Source organism: Coenobita brevimanus, chromosome 23 (assembly GCF_032717465.1).
Source record: "Coenobita brevimanus isolate Jiangsu-jjx chromosome 23, ASM3271746v2, whole genome shotgun sequence".
Taxonomy (NCBI): domain Eukaryota; kingdom Metazoa; phylum Arthropoda; class Malacostraca; order Decapoda; family Coenobitidae; genus Coenobita; species Coenobita brevimanus.
Genome location: NC_136976.1, coordinates 5829171 through 5853922, shown reverse-complemented (window position 1 = coordinate 5853922; position 24752 = coordinate 5829171).

The following is a 24752-nucleotide window of genomic DNA, read 5'->3' as shown; positions in this document are numbered from 1 at the left end:
TTCATGCAACTTTTTTATAGTTTGTTGCCTAGCAACAACCCCCCCCCACAATTTTCAGTGTGCAAAAAATATTGCAGTATCGCTATGTTAATTGCATACAAATGAAAGATACTAATGTAATGAACATACTGATACAAAAAAAAAAATGGTCATAAATCTATTCCATGATTTTTTTTTTAATTATGGAATATTCAAAACTGGTCATCAGTCTATTCCATGAATTTTGGAATTTTTTAAAATTATGGAATACTCAAAATCGAACAAAAATAAGCTACATGGCACCGATTTTTTTTTTTTTTTTACAAAATTAATAACAATGAAAATTCAAGACATGATGAACATTCTGAAACCAAAAACATGGCTGTAAATCATTTTTCTGATTTTTGGCAATTTTACGAAAAAAAAAAATCTTAAGTATCTGACCAAAACAACTGTAACGTCATCCAAACTCTACTTTATGACCAGAAACACTATAATGGTTATGCCATTACACGTTTGTAATGAATATTAGGACAACGTTTTCATTTTTTTTTTTTTTTGATAATGAATGGAGGAGGGAAAAACAAAGGAAAAAAAATAAGTCCATGTGCCTAAAGGCATCCTCCATACCTTAAAATAATGTTGACCTGACCGCCAGTGTGGACATAATACATTAGTCCTTTAATGTCCAGAACTGATTAAACATGCCATTAATTTTTTCCACACCAATATGGGTAAAACACTTATCCAGACATGTACACAGAGTCAAAAAAGTATCGTTACAGGGGGGTTCGATGAGTTTCGTACTGAACAATCCAGCCGTCTCGGTAGGGCTGAAGGGAGGCTGTTATCAGACGTTTCATTCGTGGTGTCAGGTTGTATTGCGCAGAAGGTGTAACGATACTTTTTTGAGTGTTTGTACAGTAGACGGAGTCCCTACTCGACGCGCTTCTAAGTTCTTTGTCGACCTGCTCAAGCAGGCCTCACCACTGTCACATTTACGCTTAGCAGGAACTTGTTTCCATTCAGAACGGTTCTGTTGGCACTTTCCTGTGACCTTCCGACAATCACCCTCTCTTACTGTATCACTAGACGACAGCACTGTGCGTTAATCCACGAAAAAGAGAAATTGATGTTTCAGGTGACGTCCCTTCCCTCACCTGTGCACGCGGGCTCACTGTCTAATATGAGTGCTACGGGCCTCGGGATTGGCCGAGCCAAACCCTGTTGACATAAGAGGATGAATGCCGACGCGCTATTGGCACGTCTACTCGCCATACTGCCACAGTCCCGGAGTCGGTACGCTGTTTTTGCTGTCAAAAACACATTTCCTTGAACTTTGATGCAGAGGGGAATAAGAACCGATTTCGCTTGGCTTTTCACACCACGTGGAGAGGATGGTCTTGGACAGGATGAACTTAGATAAATCTCAATGTCGGCTCTTTGGCGAAGTCGCCTTACTGCCACCGAGCACCTCTGGAAAGCTATTAGGGAAATTAAAAGATGGAAAAGGTAAAATAAAATATAAATGGACATAGGAAGGAGAATCAAGGGTAAAAGGGAAGAAAAGGAATATGAGAGCAGCTGAAGGAAAGATGCTCAGTCCAAAGTAAAAGAAAGACTGAAAAAATATAAAAAAATCTCCGACAAGAGGAAAAATATGAGAAGTAAAAGAAACTGAGAGAAGGTACATAAAAGGTAAATGAAAGTCAGAAGGAACTGAAGCCGACAGAAAAATAATGATGTTTCTGTTGATGAAACCCAGTTAGACTGGCCGAGCAGACCCATCATCAAAATGCATACAACCGCCCAAGCAGAGTCATCCCGCTCAGTGAACCTATGTTCCATTGCGGTTGAAACAGCGCTTTGCTGTGGCGATGCACGGGGAAAAAGTGTGGAAGTTTTGTTCCTGAGTGGGCACCGCATTTGTGTCTCTACCCACTTAACAGGAGCACCATAGTATGCTCCACTTCACCCCTCCCCCCACAAAAAAAAAAAAAAAAAATCATCTAGTTACATGGATATTACCAAGTTCTTTATTTTTTTTTTATTACAGGAAAGCATTAGACTTGATTCTTATTGCAAAAGCCACCTGAAGTGGAAGTGGAAAGAAGAGTAATAAGAAATGACAAAAAGGAAAGGGAAAAGTACGAAGCGGAGAGAACAGACAGAGTAATAGAAAGATAAAGCTAAATGACGAAGAAGGCATCACTACATCAAGTGAGTGGGTGATGGTTGCCACCACCAACCACTAAATGACAAACGATGGAAGATAGGATTACACGGGGAAAAAGGATGGATGCATATGAACGGGAGAGAAGATAACATAAACGGAAAGGCATATCAGAAGGAGGAGGGAGAGTGGTCATCGACATACGACAGAATAATCTGAGATGGAACAGATGATCAAAGAAAATAAAGGAGAATTGTGGTAAATAAGAACTATAGGGGGATGAAAAGGAAGAAGGAAGCTAGAGAACAGAAGCAAAACAGTAGGAGGGACAAAAGCATGGTGGAATATAAGAGTAGAAAGAGAGATAAGCGAGGTAGCTGAAAGAATGAAAGATAAATAAAAGGCAAAAGAAAGCCAGAAAGAGGAAGGAATGTGGAGAACAGATGTCGGGCAGTGGCGGAGGAGGAGCTTAGCTGGAAAACACAATACCCTTGGGTGGTAGAATGTTAGGGGAGAGAGAGAGAAGAAGGGAGAAAAGAAAAAGGTGGAGGGAGGTTTTCAGGAAACGGATGGACAAGAAGTGTCTGCAAGAGTAGATACTCTACATAATTCAGCGGCTGAGCATTTCTGTTGTGTTGGATTACTGGAATAAGGAGGTTAAACTGAAGAATACCTGGGGAGGCAAATGAAGCTTAAAATGAAAAAAGAAAAAAGCTAGTGAACAGGGACACAGAAAGAGCTCAGAATGTCAGAATCGAAAGCTGAAATAAGAAGCTGGGCAAACGAAGCTCACAGAAAAAAGAAAGAAATACCAACATACCAGAGGAGATGAAGGAATTCTGAAATAGAAAGGAAGCCAGTTACTATGGAAAGAAGACGAAGTAATCACAAAAGATGATATTGAAAGCTGGAGAGAGAGAAAGGAATATGAAAAAGAGGATGGGGAAAGGGAAATAAAAAAGATAAAAATGAAGAGTACCAAAAGGATAGAAGGCTGAAAGAAAAAAAAGAAAGCTGGTGAATAACGATAGAAGAAGGAGGACTCAGATGAAAATTGAAAGCTGGAACGAGTGAAAATTTTATTGTGAAAGCGAGGAACAGATAAAGTGACTGCCGATACTCGAAAGCAGTGTGAGGGGAAAGCTTGGAGAAGAAAGAAGAAAACAAAGAAGGAGTTAGCTTCAGTGAGGGACTAGTTTAAGGTATGAGGTGCTTTTAAAGAGAGAGGAAAATAAAACACATACAGACCAAGGAAGAGTATGACAAGGTTGTATGAACCAGGCGTAGGCAGGGGTGACAAGATTAGTTCGTCCATTTGCTGCCAGTTTTCTGAATCTCAGTGGCTGTATAAGATAATATCACGGCTCTAATGGTAGATGGTGGCAACCATCATCCACTCACTTGATGCAGTGCTTTCCACTGTTTCATTTACTTCAGCTATTCTCATTCTGTATCTGCCCCTCTCTTTTCCAATTTCATTCATCCTCCCTCCAAATTTTATTATTTCCTTACCAATCCAGGTGGCTTTATGCTGAATAATAAACCCAATGGTTTCCTAAACCCAGGAAACAATTTACAACTTTGGGTGGTAACCATATGACCAAATAACGGGGTGATGTGCAGCCTACTCTGTTGCCCCTGTTAACTGCGTGGAGAAGCAAATTTGACGTCCATCCAGAAAACAGACCTCTGCATTCTTTCCCTGTCTGCCGCAAAGAAACATCAGTTCACTGCACAGAACGGCCCTGCAGGGATGATTGCCTGCCTGCTGTTAATTTGTCTGTTCGGCCAGAAAGACTGAGGTTGCTCGACAATAACATTATAACCAGCTCTCTACATCCTTTTCCTACCACCCCTTCATGACTAGTATGCTAATCCTATGTTACAGTTCAGCATTTAAAATGCATAGATGGCACTTTTAAGCTACAGTGCATTAAAGTGGATAGAGGTAACTAGAGCAATGGAACATATACATGCACAGAATGGAATAGGAGGGAGGAAGAGGGGAACATGTGGGAAATGGATGATACAACAAAGGTAGACGAAAGAAGAAATGACAAGTTAGTAAAACATCAAGAATAAGCACGAGAGACAAACTCCTGTAGGTTCAAAAACAGTGAAGCAGCCTTACGTACTTGACGAGAACAAAAATGCGAGGGAGAAGGTAGAAATGGATGGGGTGCAGAAAATGAGAAGGACAATACAAGTACAAGAGAATATGAGAAAAGGAAAGAATGCTGAGAGACAAGGGGTTCGTGAAAGAGTGGAATGTTTTCGTACCATAGTGGCTGAACACGCACTGTCGGGGGATTGGAAGGTGTATTGCAGTATAGGCAAAAGGGGAAAAGGAAGAAGGAAGAGGGAGAGATGAGAGGGAAAGGAAAAAAGGGGAAAGCGAGGGAAGGAAAATTGACAGCTATTGTAGCGAGGGAAGGAAATACAGAAGAGAGGATATTTTGTGCTAGGCAAGGGGAGTGTCACACTAGAGATGGAGAAAAGAGGAAGAAGCCAATGAGAAGCGAGTAAGGGACGTGTCGGTCGGAAGATAAAGAATGAGGAACATGTATAAGACAGGAAAGGAAAGGCAGGGGAGAAAGGGAGAAGGAAGAAATATAGAAAAAGATAACTGAGAGGAAAACAAGAGGAGTGTAACTGACAAGAGGAGTCACGCAGAAAAAAAAAAGGAATGACAGAGCGTAGCGAGAAGAGGTAACATACAGTATATATATATATATATATATATATATATATATATATATATATATATATATATATATATATATATATATATATATAACTCATTTCCACTGCTCTCACTCTTGACTTGTGTCCTTCCAACAACGTTCAAACTTCACTTCCATACGTTAGAGCTGGTATCACAATACTGTCATGTAGTAACTTTTTCACTTCCATGCTCACTTCCCTGTTTCTTATCACTGCTCTTAAAGAACCAGCAACCTGTCTTCCCTGCTGTACCCTTTCAAGCACTTCACCCTCCAAACCTCCATCATTACTCATCACACTACCCAAGTACTTAAACGTACTCACATTTTCCAATTCCTTACCATCCAACTGTACAGTCACTGACTTCACCTCTCTCAAAGACCATCTCTTTACTCTTCCCTATTTTCACCTTTAGATTCCGTTTCTTACACACTCTCCCAAACTCATTCACCAAGCCTGGCAGCTCCCCTTCGTCTTCACTCAACAACACAGTATCATCTGCAAACAACAGTACAGAGAGTTTCCAAACACTATCCTCTCTCACCAGGGCCACTCCAACATCCACTACCCTACCTTGTACCTCTTTTATTACCCCATCCATGTACAGATTGAACAACCATGGAGACATGACACATCACTGTTTCAACCCAGCCTTCAAAGAGAAAAATTCACTTAGTTCACCATCCACACGCACTGCAGCTTTAGCACCATCATACATACTCTTCACAGCATTCAACAACTTCCCATCTACTCCATAATTCTTAATACTTTCCACAATCCTTGTCTATCCACCCTGTCATATGCTCCCTCCAAATCCATGAAAGCTGCATACAACTTCTTTCCCTTCTCTAGAAACTTTTCCACTAAAGATCTAAGAATGAATACCTGATCTACACAACCTCTTCCCTTCCTAAAACCTCCCTGTTCTTCTCCAACTAATTCCTCTGTTCTTTCTCTAACTCTGTCAATAAGTATCCTACAATACACTTTTCCTATTATACTAAGAAGACAAATGCCCCTATGATTACCGCATACATCTTTTTTCCCCTTTTCCTTTGAACAAGGGAGTAATTAAACCCGACTTCCAATCCTCCGGGACTCTACCTTCCTCCCAGGCCAATCTGCACATCTTCCACATCCATTATACTACTATCTCTTCCCCATGCTTCAGCATTTCACCACACACTCCATCAATTCCTGGGGCTTTCCCCGTTTTAACTTTCTTCATTGCTTCCACAACTTCTATCCCACTGATTTCTTCCTGTCTTCTCACCTCCCTCCTTCTCCCAGCCATTCCCCAGCCACTTATACTCGCATTACTTCCATCCTGTATGTTCAACCATTCCTTAAAGTGTTCTCCCCATCTGCTCACTTTTTCTCCCTTCTCCACTAGTAATCTACCATTTTTATCTTTCACTCCCCTGCTAACCTCACTTCCACCCCGTCTTACTCTCTTCACCTCTTTCCAGAACATTTTCTTACAGTCCCTCCACTTTACACTCAAATTCCTTCCAAATTCCTCATCCACTCTCTTCTTACTCTCTCTTACCAATCTTTTCACCTCTCTCTTTCCAATCTTTTCACCCTCTCTGTCTTTCTACATATACCTCTCTCTTCCTCCTCTCAACTTCTTCCACGCCCCTATTTCTCATCCATTCATTGTATGCTTTCTTCTTTTGTGCTACAGCCTGTCTCACCTCTTCAGTCCACCATGCTGTTCCTTGCACCCCCCTCCGTCTTCTCTTCCTCCCACACACCACATCACATGCTCCACATGTTTCTTCTGTAAATATCCTGCACATACCTTCCACGTCCCCCATCTGCTCCAATTCATATTTGCCCAATCGTTCCTCCACTTCTCTCTTATACTCTGCCTTTTTCTCATCCTCTTGTAACCTTTCCACTCTCCTTGCAACTACTCCTTCCTCTCGTCTTTCCCTTCTTCTATTCCTCCATCTTACTTGGATCCTAATTCTGGCCACCACCAAGTAGTGGTCAGAAAGTCCACTCCCCCAACCTCTGTAAGTTCTTGCATCCATTACACATCTTCGCATCCTTTCATCCACACACACATAATCAATCATTGCCTTCCTTTCATTCAGTTCACCATCCATCCTTCTCATCACTCGCCATGTATACCTGTGGATCATTTTATGCCTGAAGAGGGTATTGGCTATCACCAACCCCCTCCCAGCACAAATGTCCACTAATTCACTGCCATTTTCATCTATCTCAGCAAGCACACCCCACTCACCAACTATTCCATCCACCTTCACATTCCCTACTTTACCATTCATATCACCGATCAAAAACACTCTCTCATTCCTTCCAAACTTTTCCATGCACACTTCCACATTTGTCCAGAACTCTTCTCTCACTCTGCTAGCACGATCTTGTGTTGGCACATACACACACACAATCGCCCACATTTGTATTCCAACTTTCAACTTTACCCACACAATCCTTGACCCAACTGATCCATACTGTCTTATGCTCTTCTTCCATCTTTTAATCACAACTATACATACTCCTTCCTTTGCCCTCTCATTCTCACCTACTCCTGCACATATTCCCCATCCATACTCCCGTTCTCTCACACTTTCTCCTCTCCATTTTGTTTCAGTTATTCCACATACATCCACTTTCGCACCCTCAAGCACCTGGACCATCTCTCTCTCTTTCACCTTATCATTCGCTCCTCTTACATTCCATGTAGCCATTACCAAGTCCTTTGTCCGGTCCTGGGTCGTCATCGTTAGGTCAGTCCTTGTCCGAGGCTTCTTGTTTGTTTTTTTAGTTAGTTGTTTTCCGGGGCGGGGCACTAACCCTTCGCCAACCCTTTTAGTCGCCTTTCACGACAAGCAGGGATACTGGGGGAGTATTCTTGAAAAAAAAAACCTACCCCCAGGGGTATATATATATATATATATATATATATATATATATATATATAATGAAGAAAGGAAAGGTAAAGAAAAAAAGGGAGAAATATAGCTGGATATGATATCATAAATAACACGCATTTCTCAGAAAGAAACAAGAATGGTAATAAACGTAGTGAAAAGAGAGGCGATGTATATCTACTGAAAGAAGAAAACCCATCAAAGGTAAAAGAGAGTTCACAAAGGAGATGAAAGAGTAATCTGTAAATGGATGTGTTCAGAAGAAAAAGATCAATTTAAAGCGAGAGAACAATGAAAAAAAAAAACATGCAATACAATTACCTATACAGCTACGATCAACAATGTTTCTTATGGATCCAAAAACAAGAAAGTTATAGGGTTCGCAACGCCGAAGAATAAAGGTTTATAGACGTGGTGTTCTAGTACCCGGAGTACTGATGGTGATGTAGCTCTGGTAGTGGTGATGCTGGTGATGATGGTGCAAGAGTGTGTTGGTCGGTGATGATGGTGTTGTAGTGTGCTGCTGTTAGGTGGTGGTGGTTTCGTAGTGAGTTGGTCTGTGGTGGTGATTGCTCTGTAGTGGCTGAGTCAGTGATCGTAGTGGTGTTCCAGTGCGTTGGTCAGAGGTGGTGGTGGTGGTTGTGGTTGTGGTGGTGGTGGTGGTGTTATGGTGAGAGGGATACTGATGGTGGTTGTGGCGTTATATAATGTGTGGGTCAGTGGTGGTGGTGGTGGTGGTGTTATAGTGTGTGTCAGTGGTGGTGTTATAGTGTGTTGGTCAGTGGTGGTGGTGGTGGTGGTGGTGGTGGTGGTGTTATAGTGTGTTGGTCAGTGGTGGTGGTGGTGGTGTTATAGTGTGTTGGTCAGTGGTGGTGGTGGTGGTGTTATAGTGTGTGAGTCAGTGGTGGTGGTGGTGGTGGTGGTGTTACAGTGTGTGGGTCAGTGGTGGTGGTAGTGTTATAGTGTGTGGGTCAGTGGTGGTGGTGGTGTTATAGTGTGTGGGTCAGTGGTGGTGGTGGTGTTATAGTCTGTGGGTCAGTGGTGGTGGTGGTGGTGGTGTTATAGTGTGTGGGTCGGTGGTGGTGGTGGTGTTATAGTGTGTGGGTCAGTGGTGGTGGTGGTGGTGGTGTTATAGTGTGTGGGTCAGTGGTGGTGGTGGTGTTATAGTGTGTGGGTTAGTGGTGGTGGTGGTGTTATAGTGTGTGAGTCAGTGGTGGTGGTGGTGTTATAGTCTGTGAGTCAGTGGTGGTGGTGGTGTTATAGTGTGTGGGTCAGTGGTGGTGGTGGTGTTATAGTGTGTGGGTCAGTGGTGGTGGTGGTGTTATAGTCTGTGAGTCAGTGGTGGTGGTGGTGTTATAGTGTGTGGGTCAGTGGTGGTGGTGGTGTTATAGTCTGTGAGTCAGTGGTGGTGGTGGTGTTATAGTGTGTGGGTCAGTGGTGGTGGTGGTGGTGGTGTTATAGTGTGTGGGTCAGTGGTGGTGGTGGTGGTGGTGTTATAGTGTGTGGGTCAGTGGTGGTGGTGGTGGTGGTGTTATAGTGTGTGGGTCAGTGGTGGTGGTGGTAGTGGTGTTATAGTGTGTGGGTCAGTGGTGGTGGTGGTGGTGGTGTTATAGTGTGTGGGTCAGTGGTGGTGGTGGTAGTGGTGTTATAGTGTGTGGGTCAGTGGTGGTGGTGGTGTTAGTGTTTTTTTTTTTATACGAGGAAGAAGGAACCAAAGGCCATGAGCCCGCAGTAACAGTTCCCTCCAAGAGAAAAACAAAATACAATAGAGAGCCAAATTCAAGATCCGATCATTTTGAGATGCCTGGACACACTGCGTTTGAAAGACTGGAGATCATAGGCAGCAGGAAATACAGACAGAGGGAGACAGTTCCAGAGCTGACCTGTTGCATAAATGAAAGACTGGGAGTAACGGTTAACTCTTGCATTAGAGAGTTGGACAGAAAAGGGATCAGGGTTTGCTGCCAGACGGGTGCTACGCGCCCGTCGTATAGGTGGAGGAATGCAAGCAGACAGTTCAGAGGAGCAGTGACCATTAAAGTAGCGATAGAAATGAGATAAAGATGCAACAGTGCGGCGAAGAGACAGAGGTTGAAGGAAGTCAGTAAGAGGAGGAGAGTTAATGAGCCGAAAAGCCTTTGACTCCACCCTATTGAGAAGAGCTGTATGTGGGGAGCCTCCCCACACATGAGAGTTGTACTCCACACAGGGGCGGATAAAATCCCTGTATAGAGTCAACAATTGTGCAGGGGTAAAGAAAGAGCGGAGTCGGCTTAGCACACCCAATCTCTTGGAAGCAGATTTTACAAGAAATGTAATATGATCTTTCCAAGATAAGTCCCGAGTATATGAAACCCCAAGCATGTTCAAGGATGATGCAGGATTAAGCTGAATATTATTAAACATTAGTGGGTATACCTGTGGAAGATTTTGTCGGGTTGATAGGTGTAAGAACTGAGTCTTAGATGCATTAAAGACAACCATATTATTTTTACCCCAGTCAGAGATACGAGCCAAGTCAGACATTAGGTGTGCCATAGCCTCATCCCTTGTTTGTTGAAGTAACTGTTGAGATGGGCTTTGCGGGAACCGAATGGAAAGGTGAAGGGTGGAGTCATGAGTGTATGAGTGGATAGGGTTAGATGTACAGCTTAGAAGATCATTGATGAATAAAAGGAAGAGAGTTGGTGATAGGACAGAGCCCTGAGGAACACCACTGTTGATAGATCTAGGACAAGAACGATGGCCGTCTACAACAGCGGCTATAGAACGACCAGAAAGGAAGCTAGCGATGAAGGCACAGATAGAAGGATAGAAACCGTAAGAGGGCAGTTTGAAAATTACAGATTTATGCCAGACTCGATCGAAAGCCTTTGAGATGTCAAGTGCAATGGCAAAGCTTTCGCCAAAGTCCCGAAAGGAGGATGACCAGGAGTCTGAAAGGTAGGTGAGAAGGTCGCCAGTGGAGCGTCCCTGACGGAACCCATACTGACGATCGGAAAGAAGGTTGTGATAGGAAAGATGCCTTAAAATTTTTCTATTAAGAATTGACTCGAAAACTTTTGAAATACAGGACGTTAAAGCAATTGGATAGTTGGAGGGTTGGGAGTGGTCACCCTTCTTTGGGACTGGCTGAATGAGAGCAAACTTCCAGCAAGAAGGAAAGGTACAAGGTGACAGACAAAGGTGAAAGAGTTTGCCTAGGCAGGGTGTAAGCACAGAAGCACAGTTCTTGAGAACAACAGGAGGGACCCCATCAGGCCCAAATGCCTTGTTAGTACTGAGGCCAGTGATGGCAGAAAATACATCCAATGAAGAAATTTTAATGTCAGCCATGAGGAAGTCAGAGGGGGGAAGTAATGGAGGAACAGCACCGGAATCGTCTAAGGTGGAATTGGAGGAGAAAGTCTGTGCGAAGAGATCTGCTTTATCAGTAGAAGAAATAGCTACAGAACCATCAGAGTAGAAAAGAGGAGGGAAGGATGATGAGGTAAAGTTGTTAGAAAGATTTTTGGCAAGGTGCCAGAAGGAGCGGGAAGAATTCGAGTTGGAGAGTTGAGAGCATTTAGTATGGATGAAATTATTTTTAGTAGAGCGAAGAACAGACTTAGCACGATTCCTGGCAGAAACGTAAAGATGATGTGATTCAGGGGTGGGTTGGCTCCGGTACCTTTTGTAGGCCTTCTCCTTGTTGCAGACAGCATTAGAACAACCGTGATTAAACCAAGGCTTTCTTGCGTTAGTCAAAGGATATGAGAAAGGAATGTATGCTTCCATGCCCGAGAGAATAACCTCCGTAATGTGCAAGGCACACTCAGATGACTCACGGCCATGGAAGCAATACCAGGGAAAATCAAAGAAGTACTGCCTGAGGGCCTCCCAGTCCGCGGCTCCAAAATGCCACAGATGACATTTCCCTGGAGGGTCCACAGGCCGTACCGGAGTGATAGGACAGGTTAAGGTAATAAGGTTGTGATCGGAGGAGCCCAACGGAGAGAAAAGATCAACAGAGTAAGCAGAAGGATTAGTTGTGAGGAAGAGGTCAGGTATGTTGGAGCTCTCTCCAAGGCGGTCAGGGATACGGGTAGGGTGCTGTACAAGCTGCTCTAGATCATTAAGGACAGAAAAGATGTAGGCTTGTTCACCAGGTGGATCCGTGAAAGGAGAGGAGAGCCAAAGGTGGTGGTGAACATTGAAATCTCCAAGAATGGAGATTTCAGAGAAAGGAGAAATGGACAGAATGTGTTCCATCGTAGAAGTAAGATAGTCGAAGAATTTTTGATAGTCAGTAGAATTAGGGGATAAGTAAACAGCACAGATATATTTAGTCAGAGAATGACAGGAAAGCCGAAGCCAGAGTGTGGAGAATTCAGAAGAATCAAGTTCAGGAACACGAGAGCACGATAAGTCGTTGCGTATGTATACACAACAGCCACCTTTGGCTTTGAAATGAGTATAGAGAAAGTAGGAGGATACAGAAAAGGGTTTGCTGTCAGTTGCCTCAGACAGCTGAGTCTCCGTTAGAAAAAGAAGGTGAGGTTTAGAAGAGGAGAGGTGGTGCTCAACAGAGCGAAGGTTAGATGAAAGGCCGCGAATGTTGCAGAAATGAAGAAGAAGAGTCAGACAGTGGTTCCAGGCACCTCGAGTCGTCACCGGGAGAGGGGCAGATGGCGGGGGCATTTATGGTCCCCCCCCCCCCCTGGGGACTCCGAGGCTTGATGAATCGACGCCATTTTTGGTGAATTTTGAATAGGAAATGTAGTGTGTACTGTGCATGTAGTTTGGTGAAGATAGTTAGAGAAATTTGTACTGGAGAGCATGCTGGCCTACTCTCTGTGTAACTGAGACACTGAAAAAGTTCAGCAAAGGGGGATGGTCAGGAACTAGTCCTGAGGGCTGATGAAACGGGAGCTCCAGCACTCCCTGTCATCAGCTTTCCATCCACCTCGGGAGTACTGCCCTGCTCGACTGGTGCTACAGTCTACTCCTCAGTGTGTGGGTCAGTGGTGGGTCAGTGGTGGTGGTGGTGGTGTTATAGTGTGTGGGTCAGTGGTGGTGGTGGTGTTATAGTGTGTGGGTCAGTGGTGGTGGTGTTATAGTGTGTGGGTCAGTGGTGGTGGTGGTGTTATAGTGTGTGGGTTAGTGGTGGTGGTGGTGTTATAGTGTGTGGGTCAGTGGTGGTGGTGGTGGTGTTATAGTGTGTGGGTCAGTGGTGGCGGTAGTGTTATAGTGTGTGGGTCAGTGGTGGTGGTGGTGTTATAGTGAGTGGGTCAGTGGTGGTGGTGGTGTTATAGTGAGTGGGTCAGTGGTGGTGGTGGTGTTATAGTGTGTGGGACAGTGGTGGTGGTGGTGGTGTCATAGTGTGTGGGTCAGTGGTGGCGGAGCTGGTGGTGTTATAGTGTGTGAGTCAGTGGTGGTGTTATAGTGTGTGGGTCAGTGGTGGTGGTGGTGTTATAGTGTGTGGGTCAGTGGTGGTGGAGCTGGTGGTGTTATAGTGTGTGAATCAGTAGTGGTGGTGGTGTTATAGTGTGTGGGTCAGTGGTGGTGGTGGTGTTACAGTGTTAGGGCCAGTAGTGGTGGTGGTGTTATAGTGTTAGGATCAATGGTGGGGTTAGTGTCATAGGGTGTGGGGGTCAGTGGTGTCGTTGGAGTTATTGTGTGAGGTTCAGTGGTGGTGGTGGTTGTGTAGTGTGCGAGTCAATGGTGGTGATGGTATTATAGTGAGGGAAAGTGGTGGTGGTGGTATGGTGGTGGTGTTATAGTGTATGAGCCAGTGATGGTAATGGTGTAATTTAACAGACCTGAATACCTGAAGGGTGGGAAAGGGAAGAAGGGTCCTCGTAATGGTCGGCTGTGATGTAACAGTGTCAGTATGTAGTATATGATAATAGTTCTGCATTAGGATGGGTTAATGTTGCCATGACAAGGCATGGTCAGTGATCATGGTAGTACTATATATAATTGTGGTAATAATGGAAAGGGGTGTTTCGGAGAATGATGTTGGTTAAGCGTTGAGAATATAATATGTAAATAATGGTTGTAAGGTAGAATTTGTTACATAGGTCCTTCTCTGAGAGTGGTCGCTTTGTATTCTGAATTTTTGTGTTGAGTCTGCAGTCTTTGTTGTCCTAGTTGCTCCACCCTCCTGGGGAGTGGACCTAGAAACTCCTTTATTACTGAGTTTCTGAAAATTATCTTATTTTGTCGTAGCACAGGACTTATTTTCTGTCGTGAGGTGAGAAGTGGTTTTTAATTCTTGAGGATTTGGTGCTTCGGCTTTGGGAGTGTGCAAAGGAGGTTGAAATATGATAAGTTGGGTTTGAAAGGGATTCGGCGTCCCTCAGATTTTCTCTAAGAAACAGAGTTTTCGATATACTTTGGTTTTTCTTATGCTACAGCTTAGCGTTGATAAGTTATCGTTCATCTGGGTCTGTCTGGATAGATATGATTTTGAGTTTTGGTGGAATAAAAATGTATGTCGTAAGTTTGTAGGTCAGTTCTGACGGAAATATTCATCTATCTATCTATCTATAGCCCGACGCCCTAATCCCGCAAAGGGTGGCCGCAGACAAAATGCCTCCAAGTCGCTCTGTCACCCACCATTTGACTACCCTCCCCCCAACTCACCCCCCCCTCCCTCATATACCTCTCAACTCCATCCCTCCACCTCATCCTCGGTCTACCTCTCCCTCTCCCTCTCCCTCCCTCCACCTCACCTACATGCACCCTCTTAGTCACTCTTTCATTCTCTATTCTCTTCACATGTCCAAACCACCTCAGTGTATTTCTCCTAATCTTCTCAACCACATCCACATCCACCCCACAGCGTTCCTTCACTTCTTCATTCGTCAACCTGTCCCTCCACGTCACTCCACGTGCTCCTCTCAAGTAACTCATTTCCACTGCTCTCACTCTTGACTTGTTTCCCTCTTGCAAGGTCCATGCCTCGCTTCCATACGTCAGGGTAGGGATCACAATACTATCATGCAGTGACTTCTTAACTTCCATACTCACCTCCCTATTTCTCATCACTGCTTTCAGTGTACCAACAACCTTCCTTCCCTGCTGTACCCTTTCACGCACTTCATCTCCCAAAGTTCCATCCTTACTCATCACACTACCCAAGTACTTGAATGCACTCACATTCTCCATATCCTCACCATCCAACCTCACTGCACACTCTGTGACTTCATTCCTCTCAAACACCATAACTTTACTTTTGTTTACATTAATTTTCAGATTCCTCCTCCTACACACTGTCCCAAATTCATTCACCAAACCTTGCAACTCCCATTCATCTTCACTCAACAGTACTGTATCATCAGCAAACAGCAACACCGGAAGCTTCCAAATCTCACCCTCATTCATTAGAGCCACCCCACATCCACTGCCCTACTCTGCACCTCCTTTACAACCCCATCCATGTATATATTAAACAGCCATGGAGACATCACACAACCCTGTTTCAGTCCCACATTGAGATCAAAGAACTCACTCAGCTCACCATCCACTCGCACCGTAACCCTAGCTCCCTCGTACATACTCTTCACAGCACTCAACAATTTCCCCTCCACTCCATATATTCTTAATACCTTCCACATACCTTGCCTATCTATTCTGTCATAAGCTTTCTCCAAGTCCATGAAGGCAGCATACACTTTCCTTCCCTTCTCTAGATACTTCTCCACTAAACATCTTAGAACAAATATCTGATCTACACACCCTTTTCCCTTCCTAAATCCCCCTTGTTCTTCTCCAACTAGCTCCTCTGTCATATGCTTAACCCTATCAATGAGTATTCTACCATATATTTTACCAGTCACACTAAGTAGGCAAATACCCCTATGGTTACCACATACTTCTCTCTCTCCTTTTCCTTTGTATAAAGGAACAATTACACCTGATTTCCAGTCCTCTGGAACCCTTCCCTCTTCCCAAGCCAATCTACACAACTTCCATATCCACTCCACAACAATCTCACCCCCATACCTAAGCATTTCACCACACACTCCATCAATTCCTGGGGCCTTTCCCAACTTAATATTCTTCATCGCTTCCACTACTTCCGCCCTACTGATCTCTTCCTCCTTCCTCTCATCTCTTCTTCTCCCAGCCATTCCCCAACCACTTATACTCGCACTGCTCTCACTCTCCACATTCAACAAATCCTCAAAGTGCTCCTTCCATCATGACGAAACATTTATTAGGGTGAGATATACAGACCAAAGGACATGCTTTATATACATATAGATAGATAGATAGATAGATAGATAGATTGATTGATTGATTAACAGATAGATAGATAGACAGATAGACAAATACATAGATAAATAAATAAATACAGATATAGATACAGATAGATAGATGCAATAGATTAACCATGGGGGAAGCGTAGTCCTAATATGAAGATAAACTTACACCAACGTAATCAGGAACATCTTTATGAAAGTGGTGACCTTTCGACAACTCATGTCATTTTCAAACCAATGGAAAATACAATAAAACCAAAGTAAACACCATGTCTATAAAAAAAAAAAAATGATTATGTAACCAAAGTAAAACACCATATCTACGATAAAAATATAAAGAAAAAATGATTATGATGAGGTGAGGAAATAAACCATTCTAAGCTAACGTAGGTGGAATGCCATTAAGTACAATGGAAAATTATACAAAATCTGTAATCAGACAATAGCCTACCTAGGTCAAACATTAAAAACAGAGAAGGGGCGTGGAGCAGTCGTGTGTGCCCAGTGTGGGCTGTAGGTGGTGAGTGAGGAGTGACTCAGCCAGGAGGTGTGTTACCTCGTCAATACATGTGTGAACAACAGAAAAACGGTGAAAAAAGGTGACGCCTGAATAGCCGCATGCTAATGGGAAAATTACTGGACCTAAATTATCCTGTGTAATGATTATATATATATTATATATATATGTACAGTACATATGAGTGAGAGAGAGAGAGAGAGAGAGAGAGAGAGAGAAAGATTCTGAATGACTGGCGAATGAGACAGTATTAAGCTGGATTTGTGGGTAGCAGTAAAAAGGATATGTGGATTAAGAGACAGAGATATTAATAAATCAGATATGTGGATGGATGGAAAGACAAATGGATGTTCAGATAAAATGGAATATGGGAATCAGCGGCATACAGCAATTGTATGGCATCAAGCGGGAAGGTGTTAATAGTTACTGGATTACCTGCTCTTTGCGTTATAACTTTCAGAGTAAACAAAATTTCTTCTTGCAAAACCCTCACGTTTTAAAATTAGCGCCACTCATAGGTTATGGCAGGAAACAGCTTTTCTGTCCCATTATAGTTGTAGTGTTTATCTTCTGGTTCATGGCGTTGCTGAGTGAGGACTAGTTATTGGTGTGTGGTAATATTACAAGCTCAACGTCCGTGTCTGTAGGGATAAAATTTTCGGATAAAGAATGCCGTTACTGCAGTCGCAGGGCCCGTAGTGGTGGCGCTGTACGCACAAAATGTATTGAATCTCGCCCTTCCATTGTTTCTCCTGCACACAGTGTTTACAATTGCTTCCCACGCGCGCTCTGTTCCCATTCTTTTCTTGCTCACACAACCTTGCCGCCTTTCTCTCCATCCCCTCTCCCTCCACACCTTTTCTCCCACGCTCCTCACCTTCTGTGCAATCTTTCGTACGTTCAAGCTCTTCCTCCCTCCCGAAGCCTCCTTACCTTCGCTCCTACTTATTTGATTTTTTTTTTTAGTAATCTCATTTCTTAAACTCTAATTTATTGTACATCACATTATTCCTTTCTTTTTTCTTTTTTGTTTCTTCATTCTTCCTCCAATCTTCTCCCCCAAACATGCCTCCTTCCATTGTCATCTCCCCACATGTATTTTTTGTCTTCTCCGTATTCTCCCCACCCCTCCATGCTCTCTCTCTCTCTCTCTCTCTCTCTCTCTCTCTCTCTCTCTCTCTCTCTCTCTCTCTCTCTCACACACATGAATCGATTGATTCTTACGCTATCTCCCCTTTCATACCACTACACTCCTGTTTTGATTGAAATCAACTGTTCCCCTAATTTCAAAATCTTTATGAATTTCTTGTTCACTAATAGATTTATTTTTAGCTATTGTTCTAGCAGTATATATAATAGCAACCATAATATGTTGAAATTTTATAAACTGAAAGCCCATCACAACTTAGACCATAAAAGCCACAGTCATGTCCACTGAGCTGCCACTACGGCTTGTATTCCTTCTTGTGTGAGGAACTTTGTTAATTATATTTTGCTTTTAATGGTTCTCATACAGCTCATAAAAATTCTTTCGTGTTTTATGTGCCTCCTCCTTGCAACTGTAACTTTCCACACTTGCTTCCTTCACAACAGCAAATTTTCCCCCACTAGCCATTATATTACTTGTTTCGAAACCATAAAAACGTCATTTGGAATAAAGTCTCTAGGATTAGGTAATGGGGCTATAGGGAAGCTCTTTTGTAACAATGAAGTACTTAATGCAGCGAGATATCCAGTATATTACGCTGAATTAATCATTGGCATATAGAGGAAGAAGTAGTGTTTGAGAGTCTATGGGCACATATAAGTGGTGCAACTCAACCTGAGTACAATAAAATGAAGCGTTATCTAAGGAATGTGAAATGTGTGTGTCTGTGGTGACGTATACGTGAGACGCGGCGCGTGGCAGGATCCCATACTTCCTGGACAACGTTCACCTACTCACATCCACTGGAGTAGTTATGGGCAAGACAATAGCTTAATACTTAGTTAATACAAAACTTGTCGAAAGAGTAAGCAGAAAGAAAGAAGGTGTTAGTAAGAGTGGTTACCAACTCCAGTCTGGGATGCATATTTTTCCCTCACCCTGTTTGAGGTTTCATTATAAGGCAGAGAGAACGTTGTAGGCTGTCATTTCAGCGATTTCACAGATGAGGAAAAAATGCTTCCATACATAAACAGTTCACGACATCATTACCAAATTTTATCCATTTAATTAATTCTTAGCTGTATTCTAAAAATACTATTTGTTCACAGAGTCTTTTTAACAGATTCTGAGGGCAAGCTAGGGAGCCTCTGTGACTCTGCGTTTAGCATTCTATATTCAGGTGACGAGTGAGAAGTTTCGGGACGTGGCTCATATGCGCCTCACTTTAGACATGTTACATAGTGCAATATGAATCTCTTGCCCAGTCATACTTGCTCATCGATATTTGGTATTGCATATGAAGTGTTTCTCGATACACCTCGCCATTTAATTCAGTGCTCAGGTGCTGTAAATTGAATTACACGACTTTAAATAAATAAAAATAGTTTTCAAGCAAATTCAGGTTTTAATGCTATAATGGAAATCCTTTTAAACAAAGTGACGACTCAGGACTGCTAATAACCAATTGCACTAATCTTGTTCTCTGGCTGTTAAACACTTTGGCGCAATTTCTTTCCCTCTTGTCCTTTCACTTGGCAGTACAAATGGGAACAAAGATGTCAAATGGATTCGTGCGTGGCGCGCTGCAGGAGGAAGACTTCCATCTATGGCTATGGACTGGATGAAGGTCATGAAGACAAGCACGCACGCATGCACACACGCGCGCGCGCACACACACACACACACACACACACACACACACACACACACACACACACACACACACACACACACACACACACACGCACGCACGCACGCGCGCGCGCGGCTTAATTTGTACGTAGCACATTAGTATAACAGTTTTTAACGAATTCCCCCATACAGCTGTTGAATGTGCAGGTTCCTGAGTAGGAGTTATCACTGCATCATGTTTGAATTGCATTTTTTAGATACTACGGGGAGGTGTATGGTGTTTATGATACCACCATTATACCGTTTGATGCGAATTAATTTTTCATTTTCATTTTACTAGTGCCAAGCGGCTTTACGGTACTCCGAAAAAATCTAAGGGCATCCTAAATTTAACGTAAAAAAATCACAGTTAACGTTCTGCCCATGAATAAAGAACTTTCAGATCTTATTCCAACTTACAGCTGCAGACTTAATTGGACTCACAGAAACTCACCGCTGGCTAAGGTTAAAATACGATCATGGAAGACTATTATTAAGCATAACGTGACAGTAGTGAAGAGGCAGTGAAGGAAGACTCGTAGCGTAGAGGGAAGGTGGGCTGTGCTTGATTATATATTTAGAGTGATCCATAGTAAAGACGACTTGGTAAATATACAAACGGGAAACAACAAAACTGAAGGTGAGAGGGGCAGACGTGAGAGAGGAGGGCGAAGAGGAGGTGGTGAGAAGAGGAAAGAAGGGGAAAGATGGAGGAGGTGGAATGGGAAAGGGAAGGCAAGGGGGGAGGGGGAAGGCAAAGGGGGAGGGGGAAGGCAAAGGGGGAGGGGGAAAGCAAGAAGGGGATGGGGGATTTGGAGGAAAGGAAAAACCACGAGGGTAGGAGTGGAAAGTAATCCGGATGGTGAGGAAGCCATGCTATTATAGAGGGTGGATGCATGGTGGTGAAGAACTGATGATAAGAGACGACTTCAGGGAGTAAGAGGACATTTGACCCAGGCAAAGGTGGAGAGGGCCAAATGAGAATAGCAGAGGCAAGCAGTATAAAGTAAAAAGAAGTGTGGAGGATGGATAATTAAGAAATAGAAAGGAATAGTGTGAGGTGGTGTAGAAAAAAGTGTGGGAAGGTGGGTAGGGACATGGCAAGGATGCAACGAGACATTAGACACGAGGCAGAGCTGGCTAGACGAGAACAGAATGGGAGAGGAAGGTGGAGGATAAGGAAATTAAAAGTAGGGTACAAACTGGAACAGGAAGGTGGTGAAGAAGTGATGATGTTATAAGATGGGGAAAGGAACATGATTTGGGTGTGATGAGGTATTAGACACGAGGCAGAGGTGAATGCTGGACAGTTGAGAAGAGAAAAGGATTTCTAGATACAGCGGGAAAGACAAGTCGAGGAGGCTGACTGACACCATTACTACGTTGACTTATTATGCTTTCTATACTCGCTACCACCAGAGAATTTTTTCAGCTTAGGAAATGACATTCACGTTCAAGGGATTAATGAGGTTTAGCCTAAATCGTAGTGGCAGGTGGGGGTGCTCACCATCCACTCACTCGATGTAGTGCTGTTCTCGGGTGTCTGCCCTTTCCTCTCCATCTTTCTTTCCTTCCATTCTCTTCTGTCTTTCTTTCCTTCATTCTTTCCTTGTCCAGCTGCCTACGGGTGACTTTACACTCCCTCTTCTGACTTTCTTTCCTTCATTCTTTCCACTTCCTTCAGCCTGTGGGTGACTCTACACTAAGTAACAAGCCAAATGGTTTCCTGTGCACCAGGAAACCATTTACTACGCTGGGTGGTAACCATATAACCAAATTTTGGCGCCTGGTGGTTTAGTGGGTAATTATTGCGCTCCAATCGGATTGAGCCGGTGAAGGTTTATATCCAAGGGGTGGTTGGGGTTGACTGCTCATGTAATGCCACTCAGGGATGAGTGAGGCTGGTCACTCTCATCTTAAATGTCGGGACCAACTGCCTAGCCCCGGGCTCCTACGCTCCTTATGGGGCAATGTAGGATTGGATGATGATGGATGGTAGCCTAAATCGACTCCTCTCCGATCGAAAACCAAGTCATTCGCTAAAGATAATCGTATTGAGAAATCACGAATAAGGTAAATAAAAAATAACACCGGACTGAAAGAGAAATAAGTCTGCAAATACTTCCCTTGATCCCTTTGGCAGACTGGGTGGGTAACTGATTACAGATGCATTTCACGAGTTATAAATTAAGCCAGTTTCCTGAAAATCTGGATATGAATAAAACTGTACTGGGATATAAACTACCATTAAAGAATTTAACTGCAGTTGACATAAAGGTCTTTTAATATGATTCGTAAATGCATAAAACAAAGCGGGTTGTAGACTCCATCATTATAAAAAATGAGAGAAACACCCAGACCTCCATCATAAATGTAATTATGATAATCCAGACATGTCTTACTCTAAAAACGAAAAGCAGTTTAAGCCTCTAAGCCTGAGATCATTGCTGCACTTTATTCCGCCTTTCTATTGGTATTCCATGCATTCGCTGGCAGTGGGTCATGGGAGAGGGAACATGACCACGAGCCCTATTTACTTCTACTGCTACTGATAATTAATATGTGCAGTGTAAATGGTGCAGGAAATTATCGTTATCAAACTCGGCTTCGCAGGATACGAATGTGAGTTTTCAGGCAGACACAGTGGAGTGGTTACACAGTTTTACTTTCAGCTCTAGCCTCTACTACTGTCTCTTATACTACACACCCGGTGCATTTGCAAAATTAAGAGCGTGCAGTACATTGTTCTGGGTAAAACGGAATATGGAACTTTTAACACCTTCATTACGATAACTTTTTTTGTGTATTTCAATTAGTGCGGTAGTATACAAAACTTAAATGGCCGGAAAGATACAGTTTCATAGCTAAATCGTTATAAGGCTAGATATGCAACTCTCTCTCTCTCTCTCTCTCTCTCTCTCTCTCTCTCTCTCTCTCTCTCTCCTGTATATAAGGTATATACATACATTATGCACACACACACACACACACACACACACACACACACACACATATATATATATATATATATATATATATATATATATATATATATATATTTGTGTGTGTGAGAGTGTGTGCTCTCATTAACTTTTCCTACCTGCATCCACAGACGATGCAGAGAAAACCCTCCGAGACTTACCTACGTTAACACTGAATATATAAATCGGACTTGGTATACCACAGTAAAACTAAGGTAAAATGGAGGAGATACAGACACCACGAGGTTCTTAGCTGCGGTGCTTGATCTCCGTAACAGAGCCCTTTGAGTTTATAGCGGGTTATTCATCCACTCTCCTGGGTTACAAGGCCATTGCTTCATGCAGGTTACCACAGTTACTTCCCCTATTTGTTACCCTCAGGGATACTATGCTGAGGACAGGGGAGAGTGTGTTGGGGCAGAGGTGATGTTTGGAGGGGGGTTTGAGAGGAGGACATGAGGATAAGGTGTGAGAGAGAAGTTGTGATGGGTGAGAGGGAGGGACAGAGGGTAGGGAAGCAGGGAGTTGTGTGTGAGGGGAGCAAGGGATGGCGCGTTAGTAGACGGAGATCAGTGAGGTGTGGAGGGTAATGTGTTGGGGGAGAAGAAGCTGTTTGCGGAGGGAAGGGGAGAGGCAGAAGATCATATGTGTGTTGGTGACGGGGGGAACATTGGGTGATGGTTAAGTGGGGCAGTCGGTCTCTGAAATGGGAAAGAGTGGGTGGCAAAGTGGGTCTGGCGCGGGAGATGGTGGGGACGGAGGTGGGTGGTTTGGGGGGTCTGGCAGAACCAATAACGGTAGAATACAATAGCCAACAGTCTGCAGGTGTCATCCATTATCTATGACGTTCGTCCCAGAATTTTCGCAATAGACTTTACCGAGGTGATGAATCCTTTTATCGGGGATAAATGACCCAGTGGTGATTTACCTGTGGTTTGGGTGCTGGCAGATAGAGTGTAGATGTCAGGTAGGGCGTCACTGTGTGTGTGTGTGTGTGTGTGTGTGTGTGTGTGTGTGTGTGTGTGTGTGTGTGTGTGTGTGTGTGTGTGTGTGTGTGTGTGTGTGTGTGTGTGTGTGTGTGTGTGTGTGTGTGTGTGTGCGCGTGCGTGCATGTGTGCGCAGCTGCAATCACCACTCCCACCAGCAAGGTCAAGGCTGTCTCTGCAATCAGATACACATTCACAGAACAAGTAATAAATGTGTGTGTGTGTGTGTGTGTGTGTGTGTGTGTGTGTGTGTGTGTGTGTGTGTGTGTGTGTGTGTGTGTGTGTGTGTGTGTGTGTGTGTGTGTGTGTTTGTGTGTGTTTGTGTGTGTGTGTGTGTGTGTGAGAGAGAGAGTGCTGCTACAATCACCACTCCATCACCAAGGTCAAAGCTATTTCTGCAATCAGGCACACATTCACAGAACAAGTAATAAATGGATATGTGTGTGTGTGTGTGTGTGTGTGTGTGTGTGTGTGTGTGTGTGTGTGTGTGTGTGTGTGTGTGTGTGTGTGTGTGTGTGTGTGTGTGTGTGTGTGTGTGTGTGTGTGTGTGTGTGTGTGTGTGTGTGTGTGTGTGTGTGTGTGTACTGCCAAAGTCACTACCAGTGTCAAGGTTCTCCCCGCAGACACACACGCAAGAAGAGCAATATAAGTCGGTGACCCTGGGGTTTGTGTGGGTAGTATCAGCAGTAGCTGCATGATTCCACTAAATTTTGTCCACCAGTGTCATCGTCGAAGTTGCCGGCTACAGTTTGAGTGTATTTTGGTAATGTGCAATATTCTCGTTGACAAATTTTGTAAACTAATTATTTTGCATTTCTTTTCATTTCAGGCATAGTTTACATAAGCAACATATATCTGAAAGAGAACACTGAGGTGCATTAGATTGTACTTGTATATAACACTGAGGAAGATGATTTACGAAATATCCTTGGGTAATAAATAAAATAGCCCAATGGCTTTGGGCATGCTATCAGTTTCGAAATTTAAAATATGGAACAGCTTTAGGTTTTTCTTGTTCATTTCAGACTATTTTATGTAGCTCAGGATAAACTTTTCGAACTGGAAGGGTTGGATGTAACCTTCATTTAGCTTTTTCGAGATCTACACACCCGCGTCTGCAGATAGCAGAGATAGTAATGAAATATTTCATTTGACCTAAGGGGCTAATGAAAATCACCAACAGCCATAGTTTTATGTATATGGCAGCTAGTGCTTAATAAACGGAAGCTTGTTTTATACGTCTTATATGCAAGTAACTCTATTCTTCTCTATTCGTGGCAGGGGGTTGGGGTGGGGAGTGTAATCTGAAACATTTGCGCGCTGCACCCAAGAGGTCTAGTGGTGCCGACCATGGGAATTTTGAACAGGATCTGTTTTTCCACAGTCTGCTCGTACCTAGAACTGAAATGTCCATTTAGATTG